The sequence below is a fragment of the Beta vulgaris genome, chromosome 5, assembly GCF_026745355.1.
Source record: "Beta vulgaris subsp. vulgaris cultivar EL10 chromosome 5, EL10.2, whole genome shotgun sequence".
NCBI classification, from domain to species: Eukaryota; Viridiplantae; Streptophyta; class Magnoliopsida; order Caryophyllales; family Amaranthaceae; genus Beta; species Beta vulgaris.
The window spans coordinates 29511729-29533271 of NC_079206.1; the positions used below are offsets into that span (position 1 = coordinate 29511729).

The 21543-nt window shown below is 35.1% G+C and overlaps 1 non-coding gene across 1 annotated transcript; it reads left to right on the top strand.

Annotated features, from left to right (window-relative positions):
• The first annotated feature begins 20501 nt into the window (after positions 1 to 20501).
• Positions 20502 to 20609, top strand: LOC125498124 (small nucleolar RNA R71). Its single transcript, XR_007274890.1, has one exon. It is a non-coding gene; the product is annotated as a small nucleolar RNA R71 (small nucleolar RNA).
• The last annotated feature ends 934 nt before the right edge of the window (positions 20610 to 21543 follow it).

A 21543-nucleotide genomic window follows, 5' to 3' on the forward strand; every position in this document is an offset into this window, starting at 1 on the left:
TAACAACATGGTATGTATAACTAGTTGATAAAGAAGTTAACAACATGGTGTATATATATAATTAGTTGATAAAGAAGTTAACAACATTATATAAAATGACCTAATCCGGAATTTAACTGAAGCTGAATTGACATTCAATAGCGAATGGACCCATTGTGTCACATTGATCGAACTAAGGTCGTAAACGATTGGACCCGAGCAAACTTGACTCGACCCAAGTGTACATGAAACCAACTTACGACCTACGCAAACCCAGCTGAAAAATGTCCACGAGTGATTGAATCTGGGAATGGATTGACTTGTAAATGGGCACCAAACCTGTCTGGCACCCATTATTTTGATAATTCAAATGTGATTGACCCATATGAACAGCACCTGATCGATCCCGACCTAGGGAACTGACGGGCATAAACTTGAAAAGTCATGGTCTGACCTGGTTAGCGTGGGTCAACCTAGATGTTGTTTGCTAACCTGTTTTGACACCACTAGTTCTTATATACAGAGCATAGTTGCTTCCATTATGTTTGTCAAGGTGGGATTTTTAGGTTCTTTTACTTTGTTTCTTGTGTGCACAAGGACAAACATATGGAATTTCGTCTAACATATTTCTAAATCCGAATATTTGTGGGTGTCGAGTTGCAAAGTTTGAAAGATCTATCTTGTAAATTTCGCGATCCGAATATAACTCTATCAAAAAAATGTAATCATATCTAAAATAACGTAGGAGTAGATTGAATTTGATGGCATTAGCACATGTACAAATTGTCATATGGCTTTTATTTAAGGAAATCACCCTTTTCTTATGCCTCTAAAAACAAAATACACATTTTATAATATAATGAGGCTTATAATCCACGTCGCAGTTCAGTTTCGTTGTTTATGTCGAAGAGACCATGTCCTTAGTCCAATTTATTTATTTATATATATATAATAAAGTAATTATAAGAAAATCATACTAACATCTTACTCTTCTTCTCTATGATACAATAATATATAAAATCATGATTTATTCAGCTTCAGTGGAACAATATTATCACTATGAATATGATCCTTAAAGTCAAATAGATTGTTTTGATTCATTGGTAACTATAATGAAGTTATTTGTAAATTGGTTTAGTATAATGCCGTAATGTAATTTTGGAGTTCACAACTCGATTAGTTCCTTATATAGTTCTTTGTATTTTGTAGAAACCCTAATAAATGTTTCCTCTACGTTCAATAAATCTCAAAAGAAAAATAAGTTTGTTGGTTCCATCATAGATAACATAGTCAATATTATTTTTATATTATACCGAGTTTTATTATATGTTATTATTAAAGTCAATATAGATCACTCTCTATAAAAAAATTATTAGTAGTCAAAAGCTTTCTAATTTGGTACCATAAAAAAAACCTACAAAATGGCACAAGTACAACACTTAATGATATGAATTAATCACATTGACTGTTTCACTCTTAATGATATGGAAGAATATATATGCTTTCGCCGTCTCTTATAATATGACACTTTCTATTTATAGTGCTTCACAACAAGGACAGGTGGAGACAACCATTGAAACGAAGTAAGGAGAGAAAATGATTAAGTGAGAAACCGCAGAAAGAGTGAAACGATTCAAACGAAGTAAGGAGAGAAAGTGACTAAGTGAGAAACTACGAAAAGAAACCACAAGATGTACAAGGCAACACCAGCCCAGCACCCGCCAGAGTCCGGACGTACGCCGCCAACTAGAGCTGTAAATGGATCGGGTTCGGGGCAGGTGGAGCGTCACCCGCATCCACCCACTCCTCCCGATCCATCCATCACCCGCATCCACCCACTTCACCCGATCCATCCATCACCCGCATTCATCTCTTCCCGGATCCATTTACAGCTCTAGTTGGCGGCGTACGTCCGGATTTGTAACCGGGTTAAACGGATGGATCGGGTGATTAACGGTGAAACCAAATAGTATTAGGAGAAAAAAGAAAAATTACTAACAAGAACCACTAATCCATTTATATAATTCTACTTAAAATGTAAAATCGTCTCCAAACTAACCCTAATCCACATTATTAACATTTATATACTTATATTATCATCTTGTAACTTTTGGGCTATAGATTAATATTGTAAAAATGAAAAAGCCCAAAATTAAAAAAATTATAATTTTTTTTTTTACTTTAAACGGGTGATGGATCAGGTGGTAAACGGATGATGGGTCGGGTGATGGATGAAAAAATATCACCCGAACCCGACCCGCATCCATCACCCGATTATCCGTCACCCGGCTATCATCCGTTTAAACCGGGGTTTTTCACCCACTTAATAAACCGGGTGGAGCGGATGGTCGAGTGATCCACTGAATATTGCCATCTCTACCGCCAACCAGCGAGCCCTGACGCCAGTCACCACTACAATGTCTTAGTAAGTTGTTTATTCTAAACCCCAAGTATTAATATCATATATTTGAGGTAATAGTCATCCTTGTTTGGTCGTGAACTTGTAATTATGGTTCAATGCTTGAATTAGTTGATATTTTTTTGTTGTTCGTCATGTTTATTTAGTTTGTAATTTTTAATTTCTAATTTGAAAATTGTAAATATGAGTTGATTTATAATTGACTGGTTTGGTTTGATAATGTAATTATTTCATGTTATCAATTTAACTAGGAAATGTCAAGTGATTCACATTCACCCCAAACAATTCCAAGTCTAAGGGAAAATAATCCGATCTTCGACAATTTATGTTTAAAATAATGAAATCCAAAGAAACATCTTGCTCTTCACTCTCTCATAGTGAGATATCTCCAAATTAATCTCCTTCATTTAGCTCTCTCCTGACTCAAGATGTTGATATGAATTTTGGTGGTTCGAGTACTAGTAATGTACCATTAGAGGAGGAGGAAGAAAATTTAGTATATGATGTTGAATTACTTCCTCGTGATCAGGGAAAAAAATGAACATAATGGATTATCCCTCAAATCAAATAAATGTGATGAGGAGAGCTTACAAAAAAATCAATAGAGTAATAAAATATTTGCATAGTAGATACTACTACTATAAATGTTTAACAAATCAAATTAACATATATACGAGATTTGTAGTAGTAGCATCAAGGAAAATAATAAATTGAACACATTTTTCATATTTTAAATCAACTTTATAACATAAGAAACTTAACACTTTAAACATTAAAATGCGAAAAGAAAGTCTATTATAAGTCTCATAATTTATACCAAAGAGTAATAGAATGAACAAAAATCATATATAAAATATAGCTTTATCAACTCCCCCGCACTTGAGATTTTCTAGTCCTCCAGCAAACTAGAATTATATAATAGAAGCATCGATCCGTCAATATAAATTTTAAGTTCCCAACTGACTGACTTTCTAGGCAAATTCTAGTAGAAGTAGCCATAACTCAACTAAAATAATTTTAATTCAAAACCATTGTTTAGACGTCACAAGCAATGAGCCAATGACCAGCCAACTCTTGAAAAAGCATAGTATTTCATGTATTAGCGTTTTCAACACATGTTGCCACAACTATATTCAAGATTTGGGTAATGTAAGTAATTAACTTGGTGAACCCTCACTTTAGTTGTGTAAATAACAATAAATATAGTCACTCATGCGTTTAGGGTATAATAATTATCGCTCAAAACCTACCATGTCGACTCAAAATAAAATATATCATCTTTAAATTTGCATCTCGTTCAACTCTCGACCACTGCGAAGGCAAAGAGCATAAAAAAATCAAAAGGGTTTTGGTAAGGTTGTAATGTAAGGCTCGGGTAAGGAGCAGGAAGTATTTGGTATTTGGTGCTCAAAACCTTTAAGACTAGTGGAGTACACAATCCGTAGCAATAACAAAAGTAATGCCCACAATCAAAACTCCAACTACTCAAATGTTAGGCATATATATCTAATAATAAACTTCTCCGAACTCATTTTCATTCTCAATCAATCTTTTCTTTTTTTCTTATTTTTTCATATTTTGTCATTTCTTTGTTACTTCATATTTTTCATTTCATTTTGATATTTTCTTTTGAGAAAAAACATAAATGCAAACTAATAGGATCACCTACACAAAGAAGTATAATGTACAACCCCATTCAAATCATGTCATATATTCCACTAGCTCAAAAATTAGGTAAAAGTCATGTGTTTCGGAAATAAGCTTGTAATATGGTTTAAACAAAAGAAATAGGCTTAAGGCTCAGAGGGGCTTTAGAAAAGGATATGATAATTTAGGTGGCTTAGGTTAAATATAGTTCAACAAAAACGAATGCCTTAATCATTTTTATGTATGCTCATGTTTCAATATGGTCTCGAAGAAACCAATGCAAATTCAAGAATCTATACATCACCCGAAACTAACGCACACTCTCATGAAAAAAAAATAGAGACTAATATAAATGTTTTAGTCTATTAAAAGGATCAAAAGGTCTCACAATGGTTATAAATGTCCACCAAGTAAATCACAATCAAATCTTAAACAACCAGTCTTACCACTTGCTAGACACTTGCACAATTTTGCAATGCTATTCTCCGAATCAGTCAACATTAAAACCCATTAGCTTGCAACAAAACTCGAAAAACTTAAAAAAAAAATTCAATTTCAAAAACTGTTACTTTTGTTTTTCTTTTCAGTCAAATTAAACTAAGGTAGTGTTTGGAAACTTGTATTTCATTTCAAATAATGGATTTGAAATCTAGAATTTAAAGTTTGTATTTCAATTCCTAATCATTGTTTTGTAAAGGGGGTTTGATAGAGGAGAGAGAAATAGAGGTTTAATAGAGGTGAGAGAAGAAGTGTGGGTTAACTAAAGGAGAGAGAAATAGATATTAGAAAGAGAATGAGTGAAGTTGGGATATAGATACTCATGAAGTTGGGATATGTATGAGGAGAGAATTTCAAATGACAAGGTAATAGCTTGAATTTCAAATTCTACTAATATAGGTTTTTGATAAGAATTTGGACAAATTCCATGCCATCGAAACAATAGATTTCATCCAAATCCGGGATTTAAAATGAAATCTTGCTATCCAAACATAGCATAACAAAATTTGCCTTCAAATCAATATCAGACATAAAAATTATAAATTTCTGCACAAATTTTGGCAGCACCTCCCCTAAAATACGGCATATCCAATGAGATTTTCTCATTTTCTAGACCAGTTCCTTCACACGAATTAATTCTAGCATCACAACAATACACAAATCCGACAATTCACAACAATTCAAGGCTTAAGCCTCTTCCCCCACACTTATTATAAACATTGTCCGCAATGTTTGAATGTAGTCAGATTATATGGGAAAGCGAAAATTGTAGCAATAACCATGGCAACAAAAAAGACTTAGAGAGAAACAACCTGGGGTATAAGACGACTTCTCTCGTGCAACGCAATAAGAGAGCGACAGTGAGTACTCTTGTGATAATGGTGACACAATAACCGAACACAACAACAACACATAGTAGAAGGAGTAGAAGAACATCATAGCAAGTAGGAGGACATAACAACAGTTCATAGAAGAAGGAGTACATAAAGTTTCTCCTCAAATTAGTTGTTTTCTAGCCCATTCACTATAAGTGGTTGAGCATGACATAACACACAAGGCGAAACTGATTTATGGCTTGTTAACTAGATGTATACCTGCATAGGTAAATGGAAAAACAAAATAGAAATAAGATAAGAATGCTGACAAAAGGAATAAAATAAAAACAGAGAGTAGCTTGGGTTGCCTCCCAAGTAGCGCGTGTTTAAAGTCACGAGCTTGACTATTTTGAAAGTCATATTCCAATAGGATCTTCTAAGGAGTAAGTCACTCCTTTAGGTAATAATTCACTCACAATATATGGTTTAAGACGGTGACCATTTACCTTAAAAATATCATTTTGACCTTGTAATTCAACCGAACCATAAGGATAAACTTTAACAAAGGTGAAGGGGCTGGACCATCTAGATCGTAACTTTCCAGGGAACAGTTTAAGTCACAAATTAAAAAGTAAAGCTTGTTGATCTACTTCAAATTCTTTAGGTTTGATGTGTTTATCACGCCAAAGTTTTTTTTTTCTTTATATGATTTAGCATTCTCAAAAGCATCTAGTATGAAGTCTATAAATTCACTTAGTTGTAGCTGTCTCTTAGCTCTAGCAGCTTTAAGGTCCATATTTAACTCTCTAATATCACAGCAAGCCTTATGTTCTATTCCGACAGGGAGATGACAAAATTTTTCATACACTAGCCTAAAAGGAGACATGCCTAAAGGTGTTTTAAAGGTTGTCTTATAGGCCCAAAGAGAATCATCTATCTTACTAGACCAATCTTTTCTAGAGTTATTAATTGTTTTCTCAAGAATTTGCTTTAACTCGCTATTAGCAATCTCTACTTGACCATTTCTTTGGCGGTGATAAGCTAAAGCTACTTTATCAGTTACCCCGTATTTTCGTAAAAGACTATCAAGTGGCTTATTAAAGAAATGAGAGCCTCCATGACTTAATATTGCTCCAGGAACACTAAACCTAGAAAATATGTTCTTTTTGATTAAATTCATAACAACCTTTGAATCATCAGTTTGAGTGGCTATAGCTTCAACCCACTTAAATACATAGTCAACTGCCAGTAATATGTATCTATTGTTTAGAGAAGGAGGAAAAGGGCCCATAAAATTGATTCCCTAAAGATCAAACAATTCAACTTCAAGAATAATATTCATACACTAGTAGAATAATTGCTCATTGCTGCGGTAATATTGCTGCGGTTTTACCCATACACAGCAATATATTACGTAAAAAGAAAATGAAAAATATAAAATAACCATATTGCTGCGGTTTCAATCGAAAACCGCAGCAATATAGTTTAAGCGAATTTTTTTTTGACTATTTGACCAAAAATATTGCTCCGGTTTCTGGCAAGAACCGCAGCAATATATTGAAAAATATTATTTTAATATATTGCTGCGGTTCTTTTCAAAAACCGCAGCAATATATCCTTAAAAATATTTAAAGAAGTTAGGGTTTTTTCATCTTCCCTCTCTCAAATGACGCCTCTCCTCCCTCCTCTCTCAACTCACGCCCCTCTCTCCTCTCTCTCAACTCACGCCCTTCTTTCCTCTCTCTCTCCTCTCTCCCTCTTCTCTCCTCTCTCAATTCATGCCTCTCTCTCCTCTCTACAGAAATTGACATTTGCACTTCGTCGACCTCAATTGATATCTGTGGATATCTACACTTCGTCCACCTCTCTATAGAAATGAAAAATTCAAACTCGTTCGTCCTCCAATTGTTATCTGCACTTCGTCGACCTCGTTCGTTGGTTCATCTTTTTACACTTTGAATCCTCTCAAACTCATTCGTCGTTATCAGAATTTGAAGCGCCATCACTCGTTCATATTCGTCCTTCGGTCGTTCATCTTCGCCCTTCTTCGCTCATTCCTTCGATCTCTTTTGTTCCATTTTTTTTTTCGTTTTTTTTCCTTTTGTTTTTTAATCTGTACGTAATTTTTGGTGTTAGGATTTTTTTTTTTTTTGGTTTAGAGGAGGTATCTCATGATGGTTTTTCAATACATATCCTACCAAGTCCTTTAATAAATTATGAATTGCTAAAAGGATATTCGTCACAACTTATCCACCTTTTACTAATGTTGCAGGTTTACAAGTTCTAATTTTTATGTTTCTATTTTCTTAGTTTAGCTACTGTCAAATTAAAAAAAACATGAATAAACATAATAAGTATATGAATGGTAGTATCACAGTGTGACCGAGTCCGAGAAAGAGTATGTGGCCTCAACGGGTTTCCTTGTGAGCAATAATAGTTTTGATGATTTAGATTTTTTGTTTTAGGTTTTTTTTTGTTTTTGTTGTTTTTTTTAATATCAGTTTCTTATTTTTTTCTAATATATTTTTGTATTTATTATATTTTTTTGTAATTGGCCAGTTATTTATGCTTGCTTTTTCATTTCAGATTTGCTTTTTTTGTATTATATTTTTGATTTTTTTATACTCTACCTTAAATATATTGTAATAATATATTTTAATTTGTACTTTTTATATTTTCGAATTTTTAATAATAATTTTTTGTCAATAGTTTAAATCAATAGTGTTTTATTTTCTTTAACTGTTTTGTCTTTCAAATTTGATGGCAAAGTGAAAAAAAAAAATATTTTTTTTACCTGTACAGACCTTATTGCTGTGGTTTTTCAAAAAAACCGCAGCAATAAGTCTATTTTTTTATTATTAAATATAGCATATTGCTGTGGTTTACTTCACAAACCGCAACAATATGCTTTCTAAATCTGATATAAAATTAATATATTGATGCGATTTGGCCTAAAAACCGCAGCAATATTTGTCGATATTGTTGTGGTTTAAAACCGCAGCAATATAATTAATACCTATTGCTGCCCCCTTAATTGTTGCGCGCCCAAAATCGCAGCAATAGGGCACTTTTTAACCGCAACAAATAGCATTTATTCTACTAGTGATAGGCGTTTCATTTCTCTTAGATATATTACCAACTCTTTGACATCTATCACATATAGCAACAAAATTTCTTACATCTTTATACATATATAGTAGGCCAATAAAATCAAGATTGCCAAATTTTAGCTACTGTCTTGTTAGTACTAAAATGACCACCACACTCTAAAGAATGACAATGAAACAATATTCTTTTTATATCTTCTTCAAGAATATAATGTTTAATTATACCATTAGCACAAAACTTTTATAACAAAGGTTCTTCCCAATAATAATGCTTTACATCCCAATAATAATGCTTTACCATTAGCAAAAATCAGGGGGAATGATACCACGCACCAAATAGTTCACCAAATCAGTGTACCAAAAGGGGGGGGGGGTTAGAAACTACCAGCAAACGCTCATCATGAAAGCTATCGTTAATGGGTATTGCATTACATGTTTCATGAATTTGGAGTCTAGATAAGTGGTTTGCCACTAGATTCTTAACACCTTTTCTATCTTTAATTCCTAATTAAATAAAATTATTGTAGAAGAAGTATCCAACGAATAAGTCTAGGTTTGACATCCTTTTTATCCAACAATTATTTTAAGACAGGGTGCTCTATGTAAACAATTACTTTTTTTTTTTTTTTTGGTAAGTAAGTATGGAATTATATTAATCACACAACAAAAACATCCTCATGGGCTACAAACACCAATAGCTCCCACTACAGCAGCCATAGCTCATAACAACACAACAACAGCTTACAACTCACTAGGCCTAAGCCAAACAAAACTACAAAACAACAAGAATTTACAATCCATCAAACCATTGACAGTCAATGGAACTAATCTTCTTAGGCAATCTACTTTTTACACGAACCTTTACAATGTATTTAATATGCTGTACACTTCTATTCACAGAATGAATTTGCATATTCCAGACTGACTCATTCCTTTCCTGCCATATCTGATAGATAGTTGCTTCTAAGCTGGCTATCATAACCATTCTTCTGAATTTGCTAGCTCTACTCCTTCTTTGTATCCACCTGAGCAGCTGAGCAAAGTGTCCTGTTATAGCTTGAATGCCAAGCCACTCTTTCACCTTTACCAGACATTGTTTGCTATAATCACAATCAAAAAACAGATGGTCATGAGTTTCCCTTACCTCCCCACATATACCACATTGATCATTTGGGGTTACCCCAATAGCCTGAAGCCTATCTCTAGTCATCAATCTCCTCAATAGAGCTAACCAGCTAATGAATGAATGTTTAGGAGTATTGTGGTGGTCCCAAATTATAGAACTCCAGCTACTTTTCACTCCAAGTTCCAGCAAACTCTTATAGACTTTAGCTGTGCTATAAGTAGGTTGACTGAGCCAACTATCATCTGTTCTACTAACAATCACCTGTCTTGCTCTACATATATATTTCAAGGCCCAACTAGCTGAGAGAGGAGCCCTAAAAGTGCTCCACTGCTGGTCCTTGATATACAATGTGTGCACCCACTTAACCCAAAGGTTATCAGTTTTTAGAGCTATGTTCCATGCTTGCTTACCTACCATTGCTGTATTCCATAACATAAGATTCCTGAAGCCTAGTCCCCCATAGACTTTAGGCTTACAAACCTCATCCCAACATACATATCCTGGTTTTGAAGTATGACATAAACCTGTCCCTAGGAAAGCCCTACAAATGGCATTAACTTGTTGAATCACAACTTTGGGTAATAAGAAGATCTGGGACCAATACACTCCAATACTGAGAAGCAGTGAATTCACCAATTGCCTCCTGCCAGCAAAAGAAATATTCCTAGTGCTCCAAATTCTAACCCTTTTAACCATTTTTTCCACCAAGGTCTCACAATCAGCAGAACTAAGCTTCTTTGTAGATATAGGTACACCTAAGTACCTGAAAGGAAGTTCTCCATGAACAAACCCAGAAGTGTCACACACCCTTTGAATCTCTGCAGTATCCATTCCACAACAATAAAAAGCAGATTTGCTTCTATTAGCTTTTAACCCAGTAGTTGCTGCAAAAAGCTCTACCCCTTGAAGCATCATTGTGACAGATTTATGATCCCCTTTGCTGAATAATATCAAGTCATCAGCAAAACAAAGATGGTTTATTCCCAAAGATTTACATCTAGGATGATACCCAAATTCAGCCTGCTTCCCTATGTACATTAATCTGGACAAATATTCCATACAGAGCACAAAAAGTAGGGGGGACATAGGATCCCCCTGCCTCAATCCTCTCTGAGAGTGAAAAAAACCAGTAGGAGATCCATTTATCATCAATGAGAAAGTAGGACTAGTAACACACAGCATTACCAATTCAACAAATTTTTTAGGAAACCTAAGGGCATACAACATCTCTTCTAAAAACTCCCAACTCACTGTGTCATAAGCCTTCTGGATATCAATCTTAAGTAAGCACCCCTTATGTTGTTGTCCCTTCCTATACATCTTAATTATGTCTTGACACAATAGGATGTTGTGAATGATACTTCTACCCGAAACAAAGGCTCCTTGTGTTTCAGAAATCAACCCAGGCAGAACCTCTTTTAGTTTTACACACAGCAATTTAGTGATGCATTTATACACCACAGAGCAACATGATATGGGTCGAAAATCACTCACACAGGTGGGGCTTGTCACTTTGGGAATCAAAGTAATGGAAGTTACATTAACAGATTTAAGGAGCTTACCAGATCTGAAAAAATCTAACACAGCCTCTGTAACATCACCACCAATGATCTCCCAGCTTTGTTTAAAAAAAAAGCTATTATACCCATCCATCCCTGGTGCTTTCTCATTAGGAATGGACCACATCACTTGTTTCACATCTTCAGCATTGAAATTACAAGTAAGTAAATGTTGCTGCTCATCAGTCAAAATGGGCCCTTCATGAATCACTTGATTCTTCACAGTACATCTGCTCTGCATCTTAGTGCCTAAGAGTCCTTTATAATAATCAACAAAAGCCCTTTTTACTTGATCATCCTCTCTAACCCAATTCCCATCACCATCCTTAATAGCATATATCTTGTTCTCAATCCTTCTGGCTTTGATTGACTGATGGAACAACTTAGTATTATCATCACCAAAGCTAATCCACCTTTCCTTAGCTTTTTGCCTTAAGAGACTCATATATGCTGCATGAGCTTCTCTATACTCCTTTATTGCCACCTTTTCAGTACTAGCCAAATCACCATCTCCAGGACAAGCATGTAGTTTGTCTTGAATCTCCATCATTTTCCCCTCAGCTTGACTAGCCTTAGCTTGGACATCAAAAAACCCTCTTTGGTTAAGCTTCTTAAGCTCACTTTTGAGTAGCTTCAGCTTTTGAGTTAAGCTATACATTCTACACCCTGAAATATTGGTCTGCCAGACATCTCTAACAATGGATTTGAAGTCAGGAGCCTGCACCCACATATTAAAGAAACGAAATGGTTTTTTACCCATTACACCTTTCACCTTTCTGCAAACTGACCAAACCTGGGCAATGGTCATAATCTCCTTCAGGCAAATATGTTATCATTGCCTCTTCATACTGCTGCCTCCAAGCTCCATTCACCAAAGCTCTATCAATTTTTGAAAAAACTCTACTAGCCCCTTTTTGTTTATTGGTCCAAGTGAAAAACCTACCTTGCTGCTTCATATCTTCTAACTCACACTTTGCTACACACTCCCGAAACTCCTCAATTTCATGCCATCTGACAGTGGATCCAATTCTTTCATCACAATTCAAAACCACATTTATATCTCCCAAGACAACCCAAGGCATACTTGTGTGGACCCTCCTTAATGATTGCCACAATGATTCTCTACCCTTTTTGTCATTCTTCCCATACACAAAAGAACACATAAATGGAGCAACAGGGCCTTTAGGTTGCACTCTACAGTGAATAAGTTGGTCAGTCATCAATTCAACTGCCACATCAAAGGAATTAGGAAGCCAAGCAACAATTATCCTACCAGAATCTACTACACTATTATTAGTAGTAAAACACCAGCCATCACATAATCTCTGATAAAGATTCCCCATCTTGGACATCTTTACCTTAGTTTCAAGAAGGCTAAACAAGCCAATTTTATGCATAGAGATGAATCTCTTGACATCTAATTGTTTAGCTTTCCTATTTAGCCCTCTTACATTCCACACAAGGATGTTATCCATTGCTTCCAGGGGCCTTTAACCCATGCATCCCTTCAGAACTTACTGCATAGAATAAATCCTCAGTAGTGGCAGACTGTAATATATCAAATCTGTTCTGTATTTCAGCCTCTGGTAATACCTCCCCAAACTGTAACTGTCCAAATGGACCCTTCACCACCTGCTGTTGCCCATCACTATCCTTGATATTCTTTGTTTTCTCCTTTCCATCCCCATTCTTCACCCTCCAGACTTTCTTACTCTGAACAGCCTGTTGTTTTCTAATACATTCTTGTTGAGAGTGCCCATATCCCTGGCAATTCACACATATAGTAGGCTTCCAAGCATAATGAACTGATTGCTCAATAATACCTCCTTTTTCATTCCTAAATTTCAGAATTTCTGGAAAGAATTGATCAATTTCTACCTTAATCATCACTTTCGCATACAACAATTTATCCCTGTTCAGAGTTGCTTTATCCACCTTCAAATATTTTCCAATGGGACCAACTATCTTACTCAAGCTTTTCTCACCCCAATATTTGACTTCTAACCCATGTAATTCAATCCAAATAGGAATCTGCTCACCCTTTTCTTATTCCACTCAACATCATGCTGCCATTCTTCAACAACTAAAGGCTTCCCATGAAAGAAATGCCAATCTTCCTCCAATATGCTAATCTTGGATTCAGTCGATTGCATTCTCACCATGAATATCCCATTCCCAATACCCGCAACCTTATCAATTCCCTTCTTCCCCCAAAGGCGTCGCAAGAAACCTTCCATTACAGGTGGAGGTGGATTGGCCCCTAATATGTAACATACAATCGCAGATTCCCAGTAATTCACCTCTTCTTGAATATCATCCCAACAAATTTCAGGGATGAGTATTCCTTCAGTATCACCCCTATTAGCTATATCCCCATTACTATCCCCTTCCGAGCTTAATTGCATATTTTCTTGAACATTTAACTCTACCCCATTTCCTCCATTAATCAAAGGTTCATCAATTTTATTCTCAATTTGTCCAGATTTTGCACTACTATTGATTACATTCAACCAATCAGAAAACAATTGTTTCTCCTCAGACTGTTTTCTCAATTCAATTAACGAAGATTTAGGCGAAAGAATCTCACCTTCTTCCACCGGCGAATCAGGAATAGACAGCACCCCTACTCCAAGCACCTCATCCATGGAACGAGTTTTCCGAGCATCCATTGATGTCGGACCATCCTTCTTCATCAGAGAGTTATTACTTTTTGAGTTCTTTGACCCCTTTGGTCTGCCCATGGCGCCCAGAGTTACTGGTTCCCGCGGAGAGAAAAGTTCAAAAAGTTACACTCCCTTCTGTAAACGCATTTTTAAACAATTACTTTAGACCCTATAAGATATGATCTAAACTTATCCAATGCAAAAACCACAACAAGTAATTCTTTTTCAGTAGCTGCATAATTTAATTGGGAATCATTATGCATTTTACTAGCATAATAACACTAGTAGAATAATTGCTAATTGTTGCGGTAATATAGCTGCGGTTTTACCAATACGCAACAATATATTACGTAAAAAGAAAATGAAAAATAGAAAATAACCATATTGCTGTGGTTTCAATCGAAAACCGCAGCAATATAGTTTCAACGAATTTTTTTTGACTATTTGACCAAAAATATTGCCGCGGTTTCTGGCAAGAACCGCAGAAATATATTAAAAAATATTATTTTAATATATTGTTGCGGTTCTTTTCAAAAACCGCAACAATATATCCTTAAAAAATATTTAAAAAAGTTAGGGTTTTTTCATCTTCCCTCTCTCAAATGACGCCTCTCCTCCCTCCTCTCTCAACTCTCGCCCCTCTCTCCTCTCTCTCAACTCACGCCCCTCTCTCCTCTCTCTCCTCTCTCTCCTCTCTCCCTCTTTTCTCCTCTCTCAATTCATGCCTCTCTCTCCTCTCTACAGAAATTGAAATCTGCACTTCGTCGACCTCAATTGATATTTGTGGATATCTTTACTTCGTCGACCTCTCTACAGAAATGAAAAATTCAAACTCGTTCGTCCTTCAATTGATATATGCACTTCGTCGACCTCGTTCGGTTGTTCATCTTCGTACACTTCGAATCCTCTCAAACTCGTTCGTCCTTATCAGAATTTGAAGCGACATCACTCGTTCATCTTCGTCCTTCTTCGCTCGTTCCTTTGATCTCTTTTGTTCCATTTTTTTTTTCGTTTTTTTAGATCTGTACGTAATTTTTGGTTTTAGGATTTTTTTTTATTTTTTTCGTTTTGGAGGAGGTTTCTTATGATGGTATTTTCAATACATACCTTACCAAGTCCTTTAATAATTTATGAATTGCTAAAAAGATAGTCGTCACAACTTATCCACCTTTTACTAATGTTGCAGGTTTAGAAGTTCTAATTTTCATGTTTCTCTTTTCTTAGTTTAGCTACTGTCAAATTGAAAAAAACATGAATAAACATAATAAGTATATGAATGGTAGTGTCACAGTGTGACTGAGTCCGAGAAATAGTATGTGGACTCAATGGGTTTCCTTTTGAGCAATAATAGTTTTGATGATTTAGATTTTTTTTTTTAGGTTTTTTTTTTTTTGTTTTTGTTGTTTTTTTTAATATCAGTTTCTTATTTTTTCCTAATATATTTTTTGTATTTATTATATTTTTTTTGTAATTGGTCAGTTATTTGTGTTTGCTTTTTCATTTAAGATTTGCTATTTTTTGTGTTATATTTTAGATTATTTTTATACTCTACCTTAAATATATTGTAATAATATATTTTCATTTGTACTTTTTATATTTTCAAATTTTTAATAATAATTTTTTGTCATTAGTTTCAATCAATAGTGTTTTATTTTCTTTTACCAGTTTTGTCTTTCAAATTTGATGGCAAAATGCAAAAAAAAAAAAAAAAATAATTTTTACCTGTATAGACCCTATTGCTGCGATTTTCCAAAAAAACCGCAGCAATACGTCTATTTTTTATTATTAAATATAGCATATTGATGCGGTTTACTTCACAAACCGCAGCAATATGCTTTCTAAATCTGATATAAAATAAATATATTTCTGCGGTTTGGCCTAAAAACCGGAGCAATATTTGTCGATATTGTTGCCATTTATAACCGCAACAATATAATTAATACCTATTGCTGCGTGCCCAAAATCGCAGTAATAGGACACTTTTTAACCGCAACAAATATAATTTATTCTACCAGTGTAAATCACATGCAACTTTTTATCTTTTCGTTGTCCTAGTACAACACCAATAGCACAATCGCTCACATCGCACATCAATTCAAAAGGTAAATTCCAATCAAGAGCTATTACAATAGTTGCTAAAATTAACTCTTGTTTTAACTTGTTAAAAGTTGGCAAATAATCAACATTAAAGTTGAAGTGGGTGTCTTTATTCAATAGATCCTATAGGGGTTTAGAAGTTTTAGAAAAATCTTTAATAAGACATCTATAAAAACCTGCATAACCTAAAAAACTCCTAATTCCCTTAACTTTGATAGGTGGGGGAAGTTTTTCAATCACTTCAATTTTAGTGAGATCGATCTCAATACCTTTTTTGGAAATTTTATGCCCTAAAACTATACCTTCTTGTACCATAAAATGACACTTTTCCCAATTAAGAACTAAATTAGTGTCTTCACAACGTTGCAAAACAAGAGAAAGATTGGCTAAACAATTATCAAAAGATGTTCCAAAAACAGATAAATCATCCATAAATACTTACATAATCTTTTTCAATAAAATCTGAAAATATAGACATCATACAATGTTGAAAGGTGGCGGGTGCGTTGCATAAACCAAATGGCATTTTGGAAAAGGCATAATTACCTTAAGGGCAAGTAAATGTAGTTTTCTCCTGATCCTCAGGAGCAATAGGGATTTGATTAAAACCAGAGTACCCGTCAAGAAAACAATAATATTCATGACCTGCAACCCTTTCCAACACTTAGTCCAAGAAAGGTAAAGGAAAATGGTCTTTACGAGTTGCACTATTTAGCTTACTATGGTCGATACAGACTCTTCAACCACTGACTGTTCTAGTTGGAATTAATTCATTATTATCATTAGACACAACAGTGATTCCACCCTTTTTTGGTACAACTTGCACTGGACTAACCCAAGGACTATCAGACTTAGGATAAATTATTCCTGCATCTAACCATTTTGAAACTTCCTTTTTAACTACTTATTGCATGTTAGGGTTTAACCTTCTTTGGTATTGAACTACAGGTTTAAAATCATCTTCCATTAAAATTTTATGCATACAAACAGAAGTGGTAATCACTAGGGGGAAAAAACGGAAGGGCTGCGGCGCAAGGGCTGCGTTTTTTTTAAAAATGCAGCCCTTAATAGTGAAGGGTTGCGGTTAGCCAAAAAATTGCAACCCTTCGTATACGAAGGGCTGCGGTTAGCCAAGAAACTACAGCCCTTCGTATACGAAGGGCTGCGGACAATGCAAAAATTGCAGCCCTTTCAATAAAGGGTTGCGGTTAGCCGAAAACCACAACCCTATAAGTAATAAAGGGCTGCGGATTTTGGGCTAACCGCAACCCTTTATGGGATTTTTTTTAAAAATTTATTTTAAAGAAATTCAATCTATCGCGCAAGGAACATCGGGAGTAAAATGTTAAACGGGTAGTGTTATTTCTCACAATCTCCCTACCCCCCTCATTCTCTCTCTCTCCTCTCTCACAATCTCCCTCCCGTTCGCTGCACCAAAGCCGACGCACGCCCAGCCCAACCCCTCTCTCTTTCACTAAGACTTGTACCTTATCCTTCAAGATTCGATCCCTTAAATCTTCAATTTCGTCGTCGATTTCATCATCTTTGCCTAAAACCAGGGATTTCGGTACCGTCGCTCGTCACCCATCACCGGCTGTTTTTGTTGATAAGCACACTCGCATCATTTGCCAAGGTATCACCGGTAAAAATGGCACCTTCCACACTGAACAAGCCATTGAATATGGCACCAAAATGATGCATTTTCTCGTTTGATTTTTATTGTTTTGTAATCTTGTATTTTTTATTTTCTTGTGATTTTTGTTTCAGATGAGATTGTTTGTACATTTTGCGAATGATTTATTTGTTTTTGTTAGATCTGAAATTCCTGTTAATTTGCGCTGTTTGATTTGAATAATTGCATCTGTTATTGTATGAAACCAAAGGATCAGCGCTACTCTAAGTTTCTTTTTTGTAATTTTGTGTTCCTTATATTGTTTTAAGGTTGATTTATGAATTTCCTGAGTTTTTCGAGTGGAAATGGTGGTTTCCTGTTTAGGTTAGAGGACACTTAATAGTATACCGAGTGAAGTACGGCTGAGCTAGTACTTGTTATTTTCATATTACACATTTAGCACCGGACACCGGAGTGTTATGACTTACGAGAAACGACTGCATCTGGAAGAGGATGTCAATGTGGAATAGTGTTGCTGAAAAGATTTCTTGGTATTCAAGAGTTCAATTCCATTCTTATATATCTGGTCGGATATCTGCAAAACTTATACTATGAAGTAGTTTTTGTTATTATATATAAATGTCAGTTTGTGATTTTGTTATAATTTTATCAGTTTGGAATTGATTTTGTGTCAATTTGACATAAAAATGCAAAAAAAAGTGTTATTTTTTTGTTTTTTGGGGTCCAAAGGGCTGCGGTTTTGGGCTAAAATTGCAGCGCTTATATGTTAAAAGGGTTGTGGTTTAGGCCCAAAACCGCAGCCCTTCCATATTGGAAGGGCTGCAGTTTTGAGCCTAATCCGCAATCCTTCATTTTGAAGGGCTGTGTTCAAAAACCGCAACCCTTCTTTTCTATTGAAGGGCTGCTACGGAAAGGATTGCTGGCCAAAAACGCAGCCCTTAGGGCTGTTTTGACCGTAACCCTTCCTTATTTTTCCACTAGTAATTCACTTTTAAATCAAAGATAGTCCATCCAATAGCCTTTTTTCGTTCTTTCAAAACACGCAACAATTTATCCAACTGATAACCAGTTCACGAGGCACTAATAATCACAGGTAGGGTATTATTATCACCTAAAAATGCATATTTCAAATGTGCTGCCAAATGTTTTAACTCAAGAATCGGGGCTTGAACAATAGAAGGAGGGGGAAAAGGATTACCTTTTTCGAGCTCCTTAAATTCATATACTTTTTTCTTCAACAAAGGACATGACTCCAATGCAAGAGCTATTTCACTTACCTCGGCATCATTATTTTAAGAATTTGTACCTAGCAAACATGTTTCAAGAGGATCTTTAAAAGTTATCTTGTTAGACCTTTCTACATCTAACGTATCAAGCAAATCAACTCGAAAGACATGATCAGTGAAAGAAGGATATTTTCCATCTTTAAAAACATTAAATTTAACCTCCTCATCACCAATGTTAAATGTTAAAGTACCATTTTTCACATCAATAATCACCCCTGCAGTAGCTAAAAAGGGTCTGCCTAGAATAATTGGCACTTTGACATCTTTATCCATATCAAGAATAATAAAATCATCCCGAACTATAAACTTATCTACTTTCATTAAGACATTTTCAATCACACCTATGGGATATTTAATTGACCGATCATCAAGTTGTAATGGAACAGTAGTAGATCTTATATCACTCAATCCCAACTTTTTGCATTTTGACAAAGGCATAAGAGAGACATTTGCACCCAAATCACACAAAGCCTTTGAAAAATTAATGTTTCCTACTATGCAAGGGATAGAAAAACTCCTATGATCTTTTAATTTAGGGGGAACTTTGTTCTAAATTACAACACTACACTCCTCAATCAAGGCAATGGTTTCATAGTCTTCCATTTTCCTCTTTTAGCAATAAATTCCTTATGAAATTTATCATATGTAGGTATTTGTGTCAATGCATCGACAAAAGGAATGTTTACATGCAATTGCTTGAACATTTTTATAAATTTTTCATATTGATTGTCCATTTTGTTCTTTTTAAGCCTTTGAGGAAAAGGGACGGGGGTACAAAGGGCTTAACAAGGGGTGGTTAAGGTAAATTTTTCACATTCTGTTTTAACAATTTGTTCGCCTTCCTTTTCATTTCCCTGATCTTGATTACTTTCCTCATTTGACTCTTTTACCTCCTTTAGTTGCTTACTGCTTCTTAAGATTATAGCTTTGCATTATTCTTTAGGATTAACTTCTGTTGTACTAGGCAAAGCTCCTTGATTCCTTGAATTAATGGCATTAGCTAATTGGCCAACTTGAACTTACACATTTCTATTACAAATAGCAATTTGGTCTACCATAGACTATATCTTTTCAAATCTTTGACAAGTAGCGTTAGCTAATTTTTCGATAGCTAATTCCCATGATGATCTACTTTCTTGGTGATGTTGTTTTTTTTATGGAAAGCAGGTGAAATTTGTGAGTTAACATTAGCATTTTGTTGTCCTTGATTGCTCCAAGAGAAATTAGGATGGTTTCTCCATCCAGGATTAAAAGTATTGGAGTATGGATCATTATTAAGGTGGCTTATTAAAATTCGAAACAAATTGAGCTTGTTCCATATTAATGCACTCATTGGTCAGATGTTCAACACTACATAAAGTACATGTCACAACACTAGTAGACACACAATTAACATTATTATTATTCATTTTACTAAATAAATTAACCAAATTGTCTACTTTTGCATTTAACATATTAATGCCATCCACCTCGTATATACCAGCATTTTTCTTAAGCTTACTCCTATTATTAAACCAGTGATAATTATTTAGAGGCCATTTCGATCTTCTAGCAATTTGCTTGATTTCCTGTAGTTTTACCCATAATTGCCCCACCAGTAGCTGCATCTATGGTTATTCTAATTGGTTCATTAAGACCATTATAAAACATTTGCATAAGCAACCAATCAAGGACACCATGAAGAGGACATTGACGTTGTAAATCCTTAAACCCGTTCCCATGCCTCATATAAAGACTCCCCATCATATTGTGCAAAACTAGTTATGTCATTTCTTAGTTTAGCGGTTTTACCTGGGGGAAAATACTTTCTAAAAAAGGCACCTGATAACGCGTCCTAAGTTGTGAATGAACTAGGTGGGGTAAAGTTTAACCACTTTTTTGCTTTACCTTTAAGTCAGAAAAGGAATAAACCAAGTCTAATAGCATCATTAGTTACACCATTTAGATTAACAGTGTCACATTTTTCAAGAAAGACGATTATGTGCTCATTAGGGTCTTCATTATCTAGTCCACTAAATTGGTCTTACTGGATTATACGTATCAAAGCAGGACTAAGTTCGAAATCATTAGCAGAGATAGTAGGTCTTACTATACTTGAAGGCACTCCACTAGAATTAGGCATAGCAAAATCCCGCAGAGACTTCGTGGTGTTGTTGTCGTCTCCCATTGCTACAAGCTTATTGTGGAATTCTTCTGAAAGAAAGTGCTCCAAGCCTAGATCAGCAGCCTTTGTATGTGCTTCAACCTCTTCAGTTTTCTGAATGCACCAGCCGTTCTTTCAATCTCTGGATCAAAGGGGACCATAATACGATTAGTACGGGGCATAAAACTAATAATAACAACTAACAACCAGTGTCTAATACAAACAAAATGCTGTCGAAAATGTCATAACAAGACTAAAGTATAATCAGGTAATTGTAAGAAAGGACACAATCAATTATTGCTTAGTTTAGATTCACTTAATCAAATACGAAATATAAAAAAAATAAAAATTAAACAAAATATAGGTCTAAACTAATATATAATTCTCTTTAATATGATATTGACTATTGCCTGCCCCGCAACGGCGCCAAAAACTTGGTCGGCCTAAAAACATACCTACAATTTCCGCAAGTGTAGGGTCATGTATAATAGTATAGGTGAGCAAGGTATTGTTTCCCACAAGGAGGTATGATCAACTACCAATTTAAGAGACGGTAATATTATTTAGACGA